The sequence below is a fragment of the Limulus polyphemus genome, unplaced genomic scaffold (genome assembly GCF_000517525.1).
Source record: "Limulus polyphemus unplaced genomic scaffold, Limulus_polyphemus-2.1.2 Scaffold3204, whole genome shotgun sequence".
Lineage (NCBI taxonomy): Eukaryota > Metazoa > Arthropoda > Merostomata > Xiphosura > Limulidae > Limulus > Limulus polyphemus.
Genome location: NW_013668814.1, coordinates 100,387 through 114,513, shown reverse-complemented (window position 1 = coordinate 114,513; position 14,127 = coordinate 100,387). Strand labels below are relative to the sequence as shown.

General features: G+C 33.6%; 1 protein-coding gene across 7 annotated transcripts in view; it reads left to right on the top strand.

Annotated features, from left to right (window-relative positions):
* The first annotated feature begins 544 nt into the window (after positions 1-544).
* LOC106468886 (UDP-glucose 4-epimerase-like) overlaps positions 545-14,127 on the top strand; it is a 111,529-nt gene continuing 97,946 nt past the window's right edge. For 3 of the 7 annotated variants that reach the window (XR_002612745.1, XR_002612748.1, XM_013929334.2), the window contains exon 1: positions 909-1,102. The gene's annotated coding sequence lies outside the window, so the exon portion shown is untranslated. Of the gene's footprint in view, positions 730-905; positions 1,103-14,127 lie in introns of those variants that run through there. The other 4 variants (XM_022397252.1, XM_022397250.1, XR_002612747.1 and 1 more) reach the window with 4 other exon arrangements.

Below are 14,127 nucleotides of genomic sequence, written 5' to 3'. Positions count from 1 at the left end.
TGCTATGAAACTGTCGAAACGGGTGTATAAGCCAATAAATATTTTTTATAGTAATTAGGTGTGGTAAAGAAATTATTTAATTTGGACGTCTGAAAAAGAAACCTACGTTATTATTTTATACAATCTCACAAGTAAAATTTGAACATGGATGTTGCAAGTTAAAGTATTGTTGCGTCATCGAGATCATGTGATTCTCACGCCCTCTACTTTTTAGAACTATCCTGTACTTTGGCGAATGCTCTGGTATTTACTAGATATAGGGTAGTCTGGTATATAAAAGAGGGTGACAACGTGACGGGGTAATATAATGTGTGTAGATAGTGAGTAATTGAACTGCAGTCACAGGGTATTGTTGAAGTTAATGTTCGTTCGTTATAGTGTTTGTTTTAGCGCGAATATTGAAATTAAGTGTATCGTAAAGTTATATTCGGAAAGAATAAACTAGTTTTATTAACTTGTGTCGTTAAAGTTTCGTCGGAACGAAGTTACGGAAAAATCAATTAACAAACGGAGACGTAACAGTATTCTAAAAAGTTATTTGGCATGATCAGTGTTGTGAAAGGGTAGAAAATTCTCAACAAAGTATCTACTATATTATGATACTGGTTTGTAATAAAGGGAACATTTATCTATTAATGGTATTACCACTAACTTTAATAGTAACAGAGAAAATTATTCACAAGAGTCGGACCCAGGGATGATGTTTATCTGGTCATAAGTCTGCCGCAGGTTATATTGTACATTTCGTTATATATTATTACATTTTTAATTTCTAAAATTTTGGTTTTAATAAAAAAAAATTCTCGCTTAATAGCTGATTTTACTTTTTTGTACTTGGAACTTTTTAATACCGATGACAGAATTTGGAACAATTCTGAAATGTTTGTAATTAAAAATAGTTTTTGGTATACACCAGTACACTTTTCATTCTATGGTGTGTCAAGGTAGTCGCGAGAACGAGGCTGAACATTTTGACGAGTAAACAAATCAAATTCTATTTATTCATTTTAATCCTAACTGAAGCCATTACGTATGTCATCAAGTGGTTAAATATAGAGATCCATACACAAATATAATTTATCAAATCACACTCCTTTCAAAGGTAAGGTTTAATCGTGCACTTATGTCTTTTAGGAAGAAATTAAGTGGGATATAATATTATACTTAACAACTAGCTCCATACGTTACAACTTACATTTTATTTGTAAGTTACAATACATCTATGATCTAGCTTTATTTTAGTGTATTACTAATACTATTATTATTCATTATGTATCTGCACAAACCTATTCCATATAAATTCGAGCTGCTCCTCATTATATTCATATCCAAATTATAATTCAAATTATGATAGCCCACATGCATTATCATGTGCCATTTATTCACTAAATCAGTAAATGATCTGAATCCTTTTGTAAAGCAGCAGCATCCTCTTCAGAGCTAGCAACACCAAATACCTCTAATAATCAGCAACTTTAAGTAATGTATTGACCATTTCTTTATTTATGTCATTGATGTAAATCAAAAACTATAAAAGAGCTAAGACCGTAAGAGTAAGACTGAGCCTTGAGTTACCCAACTTGTAACATTAATCCAGTATGACTGAACTCCATTTATAACAACCCTCTGCTTTTTTTTTATCCAACCACTCTTGTATCCAGTTACTTATCTCCCACACCCATAGAGATAATGTCTTTTAGAAGCATTTTATGTGGCACCTTGTCAAAGGCTTTTTTAGTTTTTAAATATCCATATACACCAATTCTACACCTTTATCCTCATATACATAAGCAGTTTCAAAGAATGTCAAAAGATTTGTAGCTTAATGTAAGGCAAATGTTGACTATCCAATAAAAATTCAATATTTGTAAATGACCTTGCAAAACATCTTTTATCAGACTTTCTTAAACGTTTCCCACAATTGATGTAAGGCTAATAGGCTTTTAATTATTGGGTAATAATATATTGTAACTGGTAATTATTGGCTTCAATACTCTATTATCATAATGATTCCATAAATTGAACTTAAAGTTACAAAATTTTTTGAATAATTTAACATAAACTAGAGTGATTTGAAGGTATACAGATGGGTATTTAAGTACCTACACCATATCTTGTGAAAAGCCACATGCTGGTTTGTTTATTCCTCAAAATAAATGTGGTCAATATAGCTGTTGTACCATTTCCTGGTGTATTGTTTCTAATATTTATTATAAAACTTTGTTTTTAAATCTGATAGGTATTGAAGGTAACACACTAATAGTAAGAGTACATTTCATGATGTTCATTAGTTCCCATTTAGCCTTATCATATATACTTGCTAATTGTAAAGGAATGGCTGGTCAGATTGCTTGTAAGTTTAACTTCTAATTGTATAAAAGAGTGTTTCTTTGAGTACTAATAGTTTAAAGCACTGCAATTAAACTGTAAAGTAAGAGGTAAGACCATTATCCTTTGTAAATTACATTCTCTGAAGCTTATGAGTCATGACTTGATTAGGCCTACAGAAATATATGAAAGTGAAAGAGGGTGTATGTGTGTCACTGAGGAGAGTTTATATAGGAGCTGGAACCAATTCTTCTCAACAGTGGACTTCTTCCTCCCCCCCCCCCTTCCCTACGTGACATAATATTAATACTTATAGCATACCTAAACAAAAGACTTGCGTACTGCCCATGAGTGTGATAGTGTAAATTGTAACAACTCCTGATGTAAATTAACTTTTGACTTTAAGCTTGCAATCCCATGGTGAATTGCAGAACTGACACTCTTGCATTCGAAGAAAATGAAAGCAAAGTAGGCAAATGCCTAGGATAGAAATTAGACTCTGCATTCATATAAGGTGACCCCAGTTATATTTCCTGTGGTTGAGCATGTTTGCTGCAGATAGCCAATGATGATCCTAACCACATTCTGTAGAAATTGGTCAGTTTTTAAGGATGCATGCAGAATAAAATATTCAGAATTTAATAACTAGACAATTCTGGAAACTATGTCATGGTATGCAAGTGGGGTTGAGCTTTACTCACTCTGAGATTATCAAAAAGTATGAATGATAAAAATAACTGTGTAAAATAATTTTATGTTTATAAAAAGTGCAAGAGCAGAGTATTTGGTCTTTCAAGTCTGTTTTTGACTTTGAAAGTAAAAATTTAAACCCACTTTTTATTTTTCAGGAAATTATCAACTTCCATCATAAACCCTTATTGCCGATGGCAACTTAATCCATAGGTTAGTTACTCTCTTAGAAAAAATAAAACTTAATTGTAGCCTAGCCTGTGTTTTCTTATGTCGTTGTGTGATAAACACAGAACATGGAAATTAAATTTTTATCATATTGATTCCTTGGATAATCTCAAATTTCAATAAGATCACCTCTTACCATTTGATTCCTTTTTAGAGATCAACTGAATATATGTAGAAATACCAAAGAGTGTCACGTCATGTGGATTTCACTAATGCCACTATCTCTAAAAAAACATTTGTAAATGTGGTAAATTAGGCCTCACTTGAAGTATTTTATGCAGTTCCTTCTGCTTATCTTAGGAATGACACTGAGTTGTACAGGATTCAGAAAGTGGCTAAGAGAATTATTCCAGGGGTAGATAGAATGTCATATGAATACAGTTTGATATATAACTTGCTCTTTCTTGTAAAAAGAAGGGTCATAAGTGATCTAATCAAAGTATGGAAAATTATTAGGGGAATTGATAAGATTGTTGCATAAAATTGTATTATGTTGAATTGTAGGATAAGAGGTCATAATTTGAAGATTTGGAAAGGTCAGACATATCCAGAACTGAGGCAGTGTTTATTTCTTCAAGAGTGTGGTAAATCTGTGAAACAAATTGCCATCTAGAGTGGAAAGAGGCTAAAACTCTCCCAATCCTATCAAATTTGAAGGCAATCTATTCCATTTGCAAACAATTTCTTCCCTGCCAATCTTAAATTTTTGTCACATAGTCTTAACACTCTTACCATTAAACACATGAAAACATGATGCATCAGTCATATCCATCCCTTTTATAATTTTGAACACCTCTATCAGGTACCCTCTAATCATTCTTTTCTAAAGGTAAAATACCTGTTATGAATTACTGAAAAGGAACTCAAACATAAACATTTTTGGAAGTGAAGAAAGCTAATATGTGAAAAGACTGGGACTGGGGTTTGAAAATAGGACCATTGGTCTACAGTGCCATTTCTCTATTACTATAACCATCTACCTATAGAAGCTTGACATATCTTCCATGTGCAGTATTCCTCTTGAGCACATTCTGTATACAAAAGACTCATTCTCCTCTTAGCACTATTAGTGATTCAAGTGCCTAGGCACTGTGGGTGTACCAGAACTATTTTAATACACAAACAAAAACTTCTCCATTAATTCACTTTTGGGAATCTCATTGCATGTTATTTTGTGTATCGTGTATCAGAAGTATAGGCTGTCCTTTGCAGGAGTTTCATTTTCTGTCAGTGGTGACTGGAATTACTCAGACAGTGATCAGGGTTGTATCATGTGGTTGCTTCATCCCAGACCCAAAACTCATGGCATCTTGCATCTGTACCTTCTGTTGAGTCTCCTTTATTTTTTATCAGCTGTTCCCATAACTACCTTTGTTTCTTGTTCTTCCACCTCGAATTAGGATCAGGCAATACTCTAACTTGGATAAGTGACACTTGTTCTTTCACAACTTTTATTTTCTGCTGGATCTTTGATAAGCTAATTGCTTGCTCCTTAACTCATAAAATGTATTTTCTTCATCTTCTTTCAGTCTTATATGCACCTCAGTGGCAAAGTGGTATGTCTGCAGACTTGCACTGCTAGAAACCAGGTTTCAATACTTGTGTAACTTTGTGCTTGCTAAAAACAAACAAACAGGCTTCCCTTAACTTAAAATTCCTTCTGTGTTGCCTGTATTTGGATTTTTCATTTTTCTAGTGCTTCTATTCTTTTAATTTCTTCTTTTCTCCCAGCTTGGAGATTTTTCTTCTTCTCATACTTTGATTCTTTTACCCTCAATCTGCTATTCTTTGTCTTTTGCTTACTCACCTTATATTTCTGTCCCCTTCTTTCCTTCTGAGGCTATTCATTGTTACTCAGTATCTTTACTGGAGTATTTTCTTCATACTGCCCTGTTTTCTTCAACTATTACCCAGTTTTCTTTCTTTAATTCTTGGATTTCCTTTATTGGAAAACCTTGATTTCTGACATTATAATCTCTATTTTATCTCCAGGAACTTCATTTGACACCCTTCCTTTATGCAGATGTTTCAGGGAGTTCTTCATTCGGGGGCCCCTTCCTGGTATCCTTCCTCCTATGAAACTAGCCATCTTGGGGCTCTATGATTAGTTGTTTCTAGAACTATCCCTCAGTCCTGTGAGAGTTTGGCTGTTACATTTTGTCTACCCGAGGACCCATTGAATCCCACAGGGTTTGTCTTAGGAGCCTTTTTTGTCATTCAGTGCTCACACTTGTCTGTTTTATACTGAGTTCTGAGGAAATTCTCATGTAGACTGCACTTATTGGGGCTGCATTTCCCGAGCGTACAGACATTTGGCATCATCTAGTCCTGTACTGGGAGGCATCATCTGCTATGACTCCTTTGCAGAGAATCTGCTCATTTTAGGTTGGTTGATCAGGATGCCAATTCACTAATGAATTTAATTGAATGGTTGATTCATTTGGGAGTCTTGACCACTTTATTTGCAAGTTGGGCCCATTATTCTTTATGTTTTCTAGATACATAGCTTCTGGTTTCCAAGGCCATCATGTGTTTCCCTTTCTTCCTATGCACGAGTTTCCATCTCTATGGGGATTATTAACTTCTTTTTTGTTCCCTGCAGTTTATTCTAGTAGATCAGTGGATTATAATCTGATCCCTTCTCTCCTTTCATTTATTTACCTTCATCTTTCCCTCTTGTTGTAGTGCTGTTTTTATCTAATTCAACAACTTCACTGTCATTTCTTACATCAAATGAAAGCGAGGTACTCTTTGTTATGACCTCTGCTTTTTGTTTTGAGCTCCTCTTCTATGCTCATGACAACATCTAGTTGTTGGCCTTGCTAGTTTGGATATCTTTGAATTTGGTGAAAGATCAGCTGTTATACCCAAGACAAATCCTGTCACCAAAGTAGTCTTAACTCTTTCAGTACGGGGTCGGTCAATGTGATGCCCTTGTAACCATTTTGTGCTTGTTATAGTTTTCATGCTATAATTTTTAAATTAGTAAGTGAATGTTAATGAAATTTAGCAGATTATCAGTAAACATTACAATGCTTTTATACACAAAATATCTAATTTTTTTATTTAGTCGTAAGGTTTGTAAAGCAATGTTTCTCTCATGCCTTTTCTTTTCACATCTTGCCTATCTATCTTGCAAAGTAATTTTCATTTTAAGATTAAAAATACTTTTTTGCATCAGAAAATTTTGAAATTTTACATGCAAAATCTTTATAATGTCCGGATAGTTATCAAACATTTCTTAAGAAAAAACTTTATATTTTATCTGTTATTTTCAGTAATTAATCTCTGTATGGGTTTGGTAGATTTGAACGATCTCGCAACCATAAAAAATTAGGAAATAAACACAAATTATGCCTCTTTCATTCTAGAATGATCACAAATTATAACACGAAAACTTAAATTTGTACAAAACTATAGACTTAGTATTTTGACTTCACAAACATCTAATTTGAACCAGTGCTGCATTCAACATACCACATGACACACAAAAATCTATGTTTTTTAAAATTACTTTTAAATTAAGAAATTGAGTAATGTATAGTTCGAAAATTTGAATTATAATCTACAGTTTGATACCAAACTTATTGACATAAATTCATGAAACAGTAGTTCAATAAAATTTTGAATGCGAGACAACAAAGGAGATGACATGGCCTTTCACCTATGCCCCGTCTTGAAAGGGTTAACATCTAGTGTTTCAATATATTTGTTCCCACTGTGGGAGTTTTTTTATCAATGAATTTTTGACCTTTCTTCACCAAGCTTTGACTTTTTTTGGTCATTAGTCCCAGACTACATGGCCTTGTCAGTACTCTTTCTAAGTCTAGATTGGTCCACCTTCTTACTATATGTCTGTCCTATTCAACTTCTTCCAAGGGTATTGTCTTTCATTCACAGGATCCTTTGCTAGTTCTCTTTGCACTTCTCTGACCAGCTCAATTGTGATTTCTGCTCCTTTTCCTCTTGGCAATCTTGGGCTGCTATCTCTTCCTTTTTATAGGCTCTTTTTTTTTTATGGCATCCAAGGATGTCCATCTTTCACCATGATATTCCACATTTTCATCTTAATGTGTAACTTTTGTCTGACCACTTGCAAGATGGACAGATTTTTCTTGCAGAGAAACCTGTCTTCCTTCTAACTGTTGTTAGCTATCTATACTTGTAATTTATCAACAAAGGTGGATGTTTATTAATGCTGGTTGGTTCACCACTTCCTTTCTCCAAGTTATCCAACTCTTCCTAATCTTATTTCTTTTTTTTACCTGGCTTTCATGCAATCTTTCTGCTTCTTTGATCACCAGTTGCAATGCAGATTTGTTGTTGACCTTCCATCTTTTCTCTGGCCATTCTCCAGTTCTTACAGACCTATTTCAAGACTTTGTAATCAATCTACTATTCAAGTTCCTCTTCTGGACTAGAACCTCTGATTAGTTCTTAGTACTCTTATATGTCCTCCACCCAAAGCTTTGGCCACCTGTTTCTCACGCCATATTTCTCTGACAACATATTTCTTCTTCTCCTCACTTGTGGAAGAATTTGCTCTGATGTTTTTGCTCTAGATGCTTCCCCCATTCTTCCACACAGGAACAGGTTGATTTTCTTTTAAGACTGCTCTTTGCTTCTTAAGACTTGAAGTGATGATTAGATGTTTTCATCAATCACCTTTTCTTTTTTCTCTGTATGATTGTCACTTTTGTCCTATTAGGGCAGTTCATTATTATGTCATTCATACCGCTTCCTTTTGAGGCAGTCAACTGAGTCTTTTTCTTTTGTCATGGGATTCCTCTCCTACTCGTGACCCATCCACTTCTATTTTGATTGGTTGAGTTAAGCAACTCATCTGGTGTGTTTATCCTTCCATTAGAAATTACACCTTTCATTTGTTCATGTCACCTCCCATCAGGTTTGTTGTTTTATGTCTTCTTTTGAATATAGTCATCAATGTCTCCTAGATAAGGTCCTGCAGGAGAGGAAGTGGATAGCCTCAACACATTTGTATCCTATTACTTACACCACATTGACAGTTTCATTTGCCTCTGGGTTTTGTCTCCCTCCAGTCACCATTCTGCAAACTTACTATAGGTTGTAAGGAGATGAGTTGCCAATTATTTCTTTTTATATCTACTTACCTATATACTGGATATGTTGGAACTCACTATGTGGCTGATATTGCTTCGCACAGGTACAGATTGATTTTATTCCCAGTTGTTTCTTACTTCTGAAGACTTGGGCTACTTAAGTTTTTGATTGGGTGTTTTTTCCACTTACCCTCCCTTCCCTTCCAGGTGGGGAATAACAGAAAGTGTTAAGCTCATCTGCCTGCTGTTGAAATAAGGTTTTTCACGAAACTGCTTTGACAGTACATATGAGTGTGTGTGTCTATTATATATATATATATATATATATGTGTGATATTTTATTTTATTCCTTGTACTTCCGAACAAAAAAAAGGAACACCAGGTGTGATCCTACCGTCACATCTGGCTAGTGCCTGCTATCCCTGTTTGCATAAACTGCTGCACAGTCTATCAGGTTAGTCTTCACAGTCTCTGGCATTCTCCTGTATGCAATTTCCTACTTCTGTTTGCTTCTATTTTAGTAAAAGGAGCACTCTTGCTTCCTCAGGCCAAAGCCATTGGGAAGGTTAGTATGGAGAGTTCTTTGGATTGGTGTAATCCTGATATGAGACCAGGTGGATGTACCCTTTTATTGGAATTATCACTGGGGTGTTTACCTGAAAGTGTGGTACACTAAAGGACACAAACTTGCCCTAACTATACTGCACATACATGCTATGCTAACCTTCTAAAATATACTGGCTGATTGAACAGTCATTACACATTGCTCACCTATGCTTTTTTTTAATCTTTTACTCTTTACGGGGCAAAAAGTATTCCCTGCATAAGTTGGATGTTGTCTCCCATTGAATGATGCCCCTCTTTAGTGGATGACATATTATTATTATATTATTGCTGTGTGAGTTTCCCTTTCTGTCACTTTGTTATCAGAAAGAAGTTTATATTTTTAATTTTCTTTTTCTACACCATCCTCACCACCATCTTATTCTAGCTCTCAATTCTGTGAAGAGGTGAGTAGCATTTCTGAAGTTAACATTTTCTTTACCTGATAATGTATTTCAAGTTTCAATTAGGTACTCGCCTTTTCACATAACCATCCATCCTTACTCCACACTTTTAGTTTCTCTTTTGCCTTATAACACAAAGATGGCACAAAACTAATGAAAGCACAGAACTCAGCCATTTCAGAACACACCATGTTAATTGGACACAAAATAGACTTGGACAAAGCTAGAATAATTGACTCAAACAAATTTTGGAAAACATGAAAAATGAGTCTTTTTTTTTTTTTTCTACATCAGCACAATAAAACCTTCATTATACAGATATTTGGATTTAGAAATCAGCATCTTATGGCTGCCATTGGTTGAATCCATGCCCAATCACTCCACTAATTAGGACCAGGAACAAACAACCAAAGTACTTCCATCTCAATGCACCTGGATACTATATAAGGCCTGCAGTAGCTTGCACAAACTGATCTGAGGATGAAAGGTAGAAGCCTTTCAAAATGTTCTCTACGCTTGAGCTTACTAATTAGATTCTATAGTCACCAATATAATTTATACAAGTGTTTTTTTGAAAGGCAGTTGCTGCCCATTTCACAGTCAAATCAATATGAATGTTCTGGCTATACTATCTATCAAAGAATACCATGTTGTCTCAAACAAATACCAATACTTTGGTTGAACAGCAGATAATTCTCTTTGAGGAGCCAGAGGGGAGACATACTGATCAAGGGTCAACTTTAGCAGTTTGCAGAAATGTGAGGTGCTTGGTGTGTTGAAGACTCAGACTTTACTATATTATCATCAGTTTGATGGTTTGGCTGAGTTGATTGTCCAAGCTATAAAGTGTATGTTTTGGAAATTTTTTGACTTTGATCAAATTGACAAGTATGACCACATGCTGTATATAATGAGAAAGCAGCCATCATGCTGTCTATAAATCTTATGTATGACCTCCAACAGCTTCAGAATTGTAGGAATGTCTGCAAGAATATGTGAAGTTGTTGTAATCCATGTTAATTGAAATGTACTGGCTCATATGTCAGTAGATGGGAAAAGTAGCCAAAAGAAAGAAGAGAGCATATGTTTGTTTGCTTGTTTTTTATTAAGCACAAAGCTACCCAATGCCCACCACAGATATTGAAACCTGACATTGAGCATTATAAGTCTGCAGACTTAATGTTGAGCCACTTGAGGGCAAAATACATATAAGACAGTGAAAGAACATGGATGTGGCTGTGGTATATTCCAGCAGCACATAAACCATTCATTTGACTGGACTGGACCTTATCTTGTTCTACTGAAAGTTAATCTGTTGAACTATGAAATTCAATTTTTGTATGGCCCATGGAAACATTAAACACACTGATGAAGTAAAGTTCTATATTACTAATCGTTCTATGAAGTTCTGACGTAATCAAGAGGCTGCAAGTGGAGAAGTAGAAGGCAGTGATGAGAGCACTGTTCAATACTACATTTCCAATGGAAGTAGAAGTAACAGAAAATAAAATTAAAACTTTTTTTACCTGCTTATGAATTGTCAGAAGAGAATGAATGAATGTTTGAATGAGTAAACTATGTTGAGACATAGCTTCAAGGACAACATCATCACCTCAGTTGCTATGTGTGGGAGTGATGGAAAACTCAAAAGAGAGTGGCTAGCTGTTCAGTAGATTCACTACCAAAAGAGTTTCAACCACTATTTTCCCTACTTTTTTAGCAAAAAAACAAAGAATTTCTGAAGCATATATGTATGTCTTAAATGCATATTAGTACATGTGTTGAAGTTCACTAGGTTTCAAAAGTTAGACAGCTGATATTAGTAAATGTAATGCCTAGAACATTACTAGTGTTTTGCATGACTGGAGATGATCTTTAAGTACTAGAGAGAGCTGAGCAAATAATTAATAATAAAATAAATACCTGTAAGTATCATTTAGTGTCATATAAAATATTCTATTAATCCAAAATTACAATTCAATAGATAAATGTCATGACTTGTGAAGTAACAAATGAATTGAAGTTAGAATTTCATGTTAGTCCTGCTATCCAAATAATTGAAATATTGCCATGATTTCTTATTATTTTAGATTAAATCAAGATTTTCAGCTTAATTTATTAGTGTCACAATGCATGAAAATAATCACCTAATCGAAATTAGTGTTTCTAATTACTATTTTCAATTATTACAACTATCTAAATCTCGTGAGAATAATAGATTTTTGACCAACCTTGTAACAACCATGTAACCATGAAATTATACATATTATAATTGAATGTATTTAGTTTATCTCCATGAAATTTAGCAAGCTTTTATTAAACATTACAAGTATGTTGTATTTATACCAAAGACTTGTCTGTGAATTTACAAAGCCTTTATGGAGTTAGTCTCGGTGAAAGGTTACTTTCATGCTAAGAATAAAAATACTGCTTTTCATCTTACAGTTCTGGTATTTCATTTGCATAACGTCTAGAACCTCAAAATTAATATCAAAAGTTTGTTTCTTTTTGGTAAAACTTTACACTATCTCCTATTATTTCTACTGTAACACTAACTGTAACGAAATCACCAATGTACAATGAAATTAAAAGTTACAAATATGAAATCAAAATATCTTCTTTTTTTTTCTAGAATGACTACAGATTTTAACAAATAATTATAATTGTTTATCCTAACATCTTCAGGCCTCTTAGTGTTTTCACAACTACTTTTATTTAATTTTATTGTTTCCTTTTTCTTTCAACTATGTCTAACTCGTGTAGCAAAGCAATAAATCCTCCATGGTGAGAGCTTAGGATAAACAAACTATCAAGTTACATTATAAGATGGTAGCCTGCATTCATTCCTTTATTTCATTTTATGCATTTAAGTTTTATTATCTAACCAAATATATATATATATATATATATATATATATGTTAAAAATATATAAGAAATAAATATATACGAAATACAATAAATTTAGCACTTACTATTTTTGGTTTCTTAATCATGTTTTTTTCTTACTATGTTGGTTTTCCAAAAGAAATTCAGGTAGCATTAAATATACATTTTATAATAAAAAATGTATCACATGCTAGAACAAAATGTTCCAAAACTATTATAATTTATCTGGCTTTCTAACTAAGCTATAAGTAGGTTTAAAAAAATTCCATTACTTGTTGGAGCAGTGTCTTTAGTCTAAACAAATTAAGCTGTCCTTGTGAACTATTGGCTTTGACCTTATAAATAAAACATAGAATTGTCTGTAGTTTAGAATATGCTTTTTTTTATTGTCTATAAACATGTCCAGCTGTAAATCCCCTGGTCTTCGTATTTATGACGTTGCAATCAGGGGTTCGATTCCCCTCGGTGGACACAGCAGATAGCCTGGTGTGACTTTGCTATAAGAAAAAACAAACACACACACCAGTTGCAAAGTCATAGGGAATATGGATATGGGAGGGGGCATGCCATATGATTTGAATAAATATAGTGATATTTCAGTAAGGCAAGAAGATAAGAGCTTGATATTATAGATTCTGGCTAGTCAGTATTTATAGAATGTGTTTCTGAAATACTTATAATGGAGGAGGAAAAAACTAAATGAGAAGTAAGTGCGTCACCACATCATGTGCAGATTGAGAATTTATTTAAATATTTTCTTTTGAAAGTAAGAAATTAAAACTTAGATAATGTAAAAACTTAGGTTATAAACTATGTTTTAATACCAAGTTTATTAATATACATTGTTAATAATGTAGGAATATTTTTAATATTACTCTGTAAAAAGGTTGTGACACACTGACTTTGACCCTCTCATCTTCATAGGATTAATGAGCTCTATTGCAGAATTTCCCAAAGTATGGCCTATTAACTCCCTTTAGGTGGTTTGTTGAAAGGATTCATAATTACAGAAAGGAAGAGTTTGTAGATCCTGGAGCAAACCTGAAATTCAGCTATATAAACAAGTTGAATACATAACTTTCAAATTAAAATAGGCAAATTTATTCTTTGCCTGGGAATTTTTGTGCATCATAAGATAATGACCTGCCTGCTGGTTTCTCTAGAGGAGAAGAGTGCTTGTTGGTCAGAGTTTAAAATAAACCTATTATTGCAGTTTTACATTCAGAGAATTGGAGAGTGCCCAGAAATTGCCGAAAAAACAGTTTATTTTCTGATACGATTTACTATTACATACCTGTGAAACAGAGGTTTTCGTCACTTGTAGCCCTGAAGTCAAAATACAGAAGCAGGATGAATGATAAACTTAAGGCTAAAGCTGATGAATATTACTCCCAAAACAACAACTTTGCTTACAAAAGCATTTGTACTGATCAAAGTAAACCTTAGAAAGGTAAATCTACAGTTAATATTAATCCTATAATGATTTTATGCTTGTTTTTTATGTTAAAGTATGCTGCTATTATGGGGTCCTTGAACCCCATAACTCTAAAAAAATCCAGTTGGTCTGTGAACAGAAGAACTTCGAAACCACTTGATTAGCAAGTTCCACTAATCACCTAGCTTTAGTATTCAAAAACATGAAGCAGAAATGGATTTGTGGCCCTGTTTTCTTTGCTTTTAGATCGATTTATGGATCGGGAATCATTTTTCATATTTACATCATATTATACACAAATTTTCATGTATTGAAGTAGTGTATGGTGATAGGTAGTGAATCCAAAATATTAAAGTCTAGCACTTTTTTGTTGTCTTTCAAAATTTATAGTGCATACTGGAGGGATTCATGCACACACACACACACACACATATATATATATATATATATATATATATATATATAATTTAA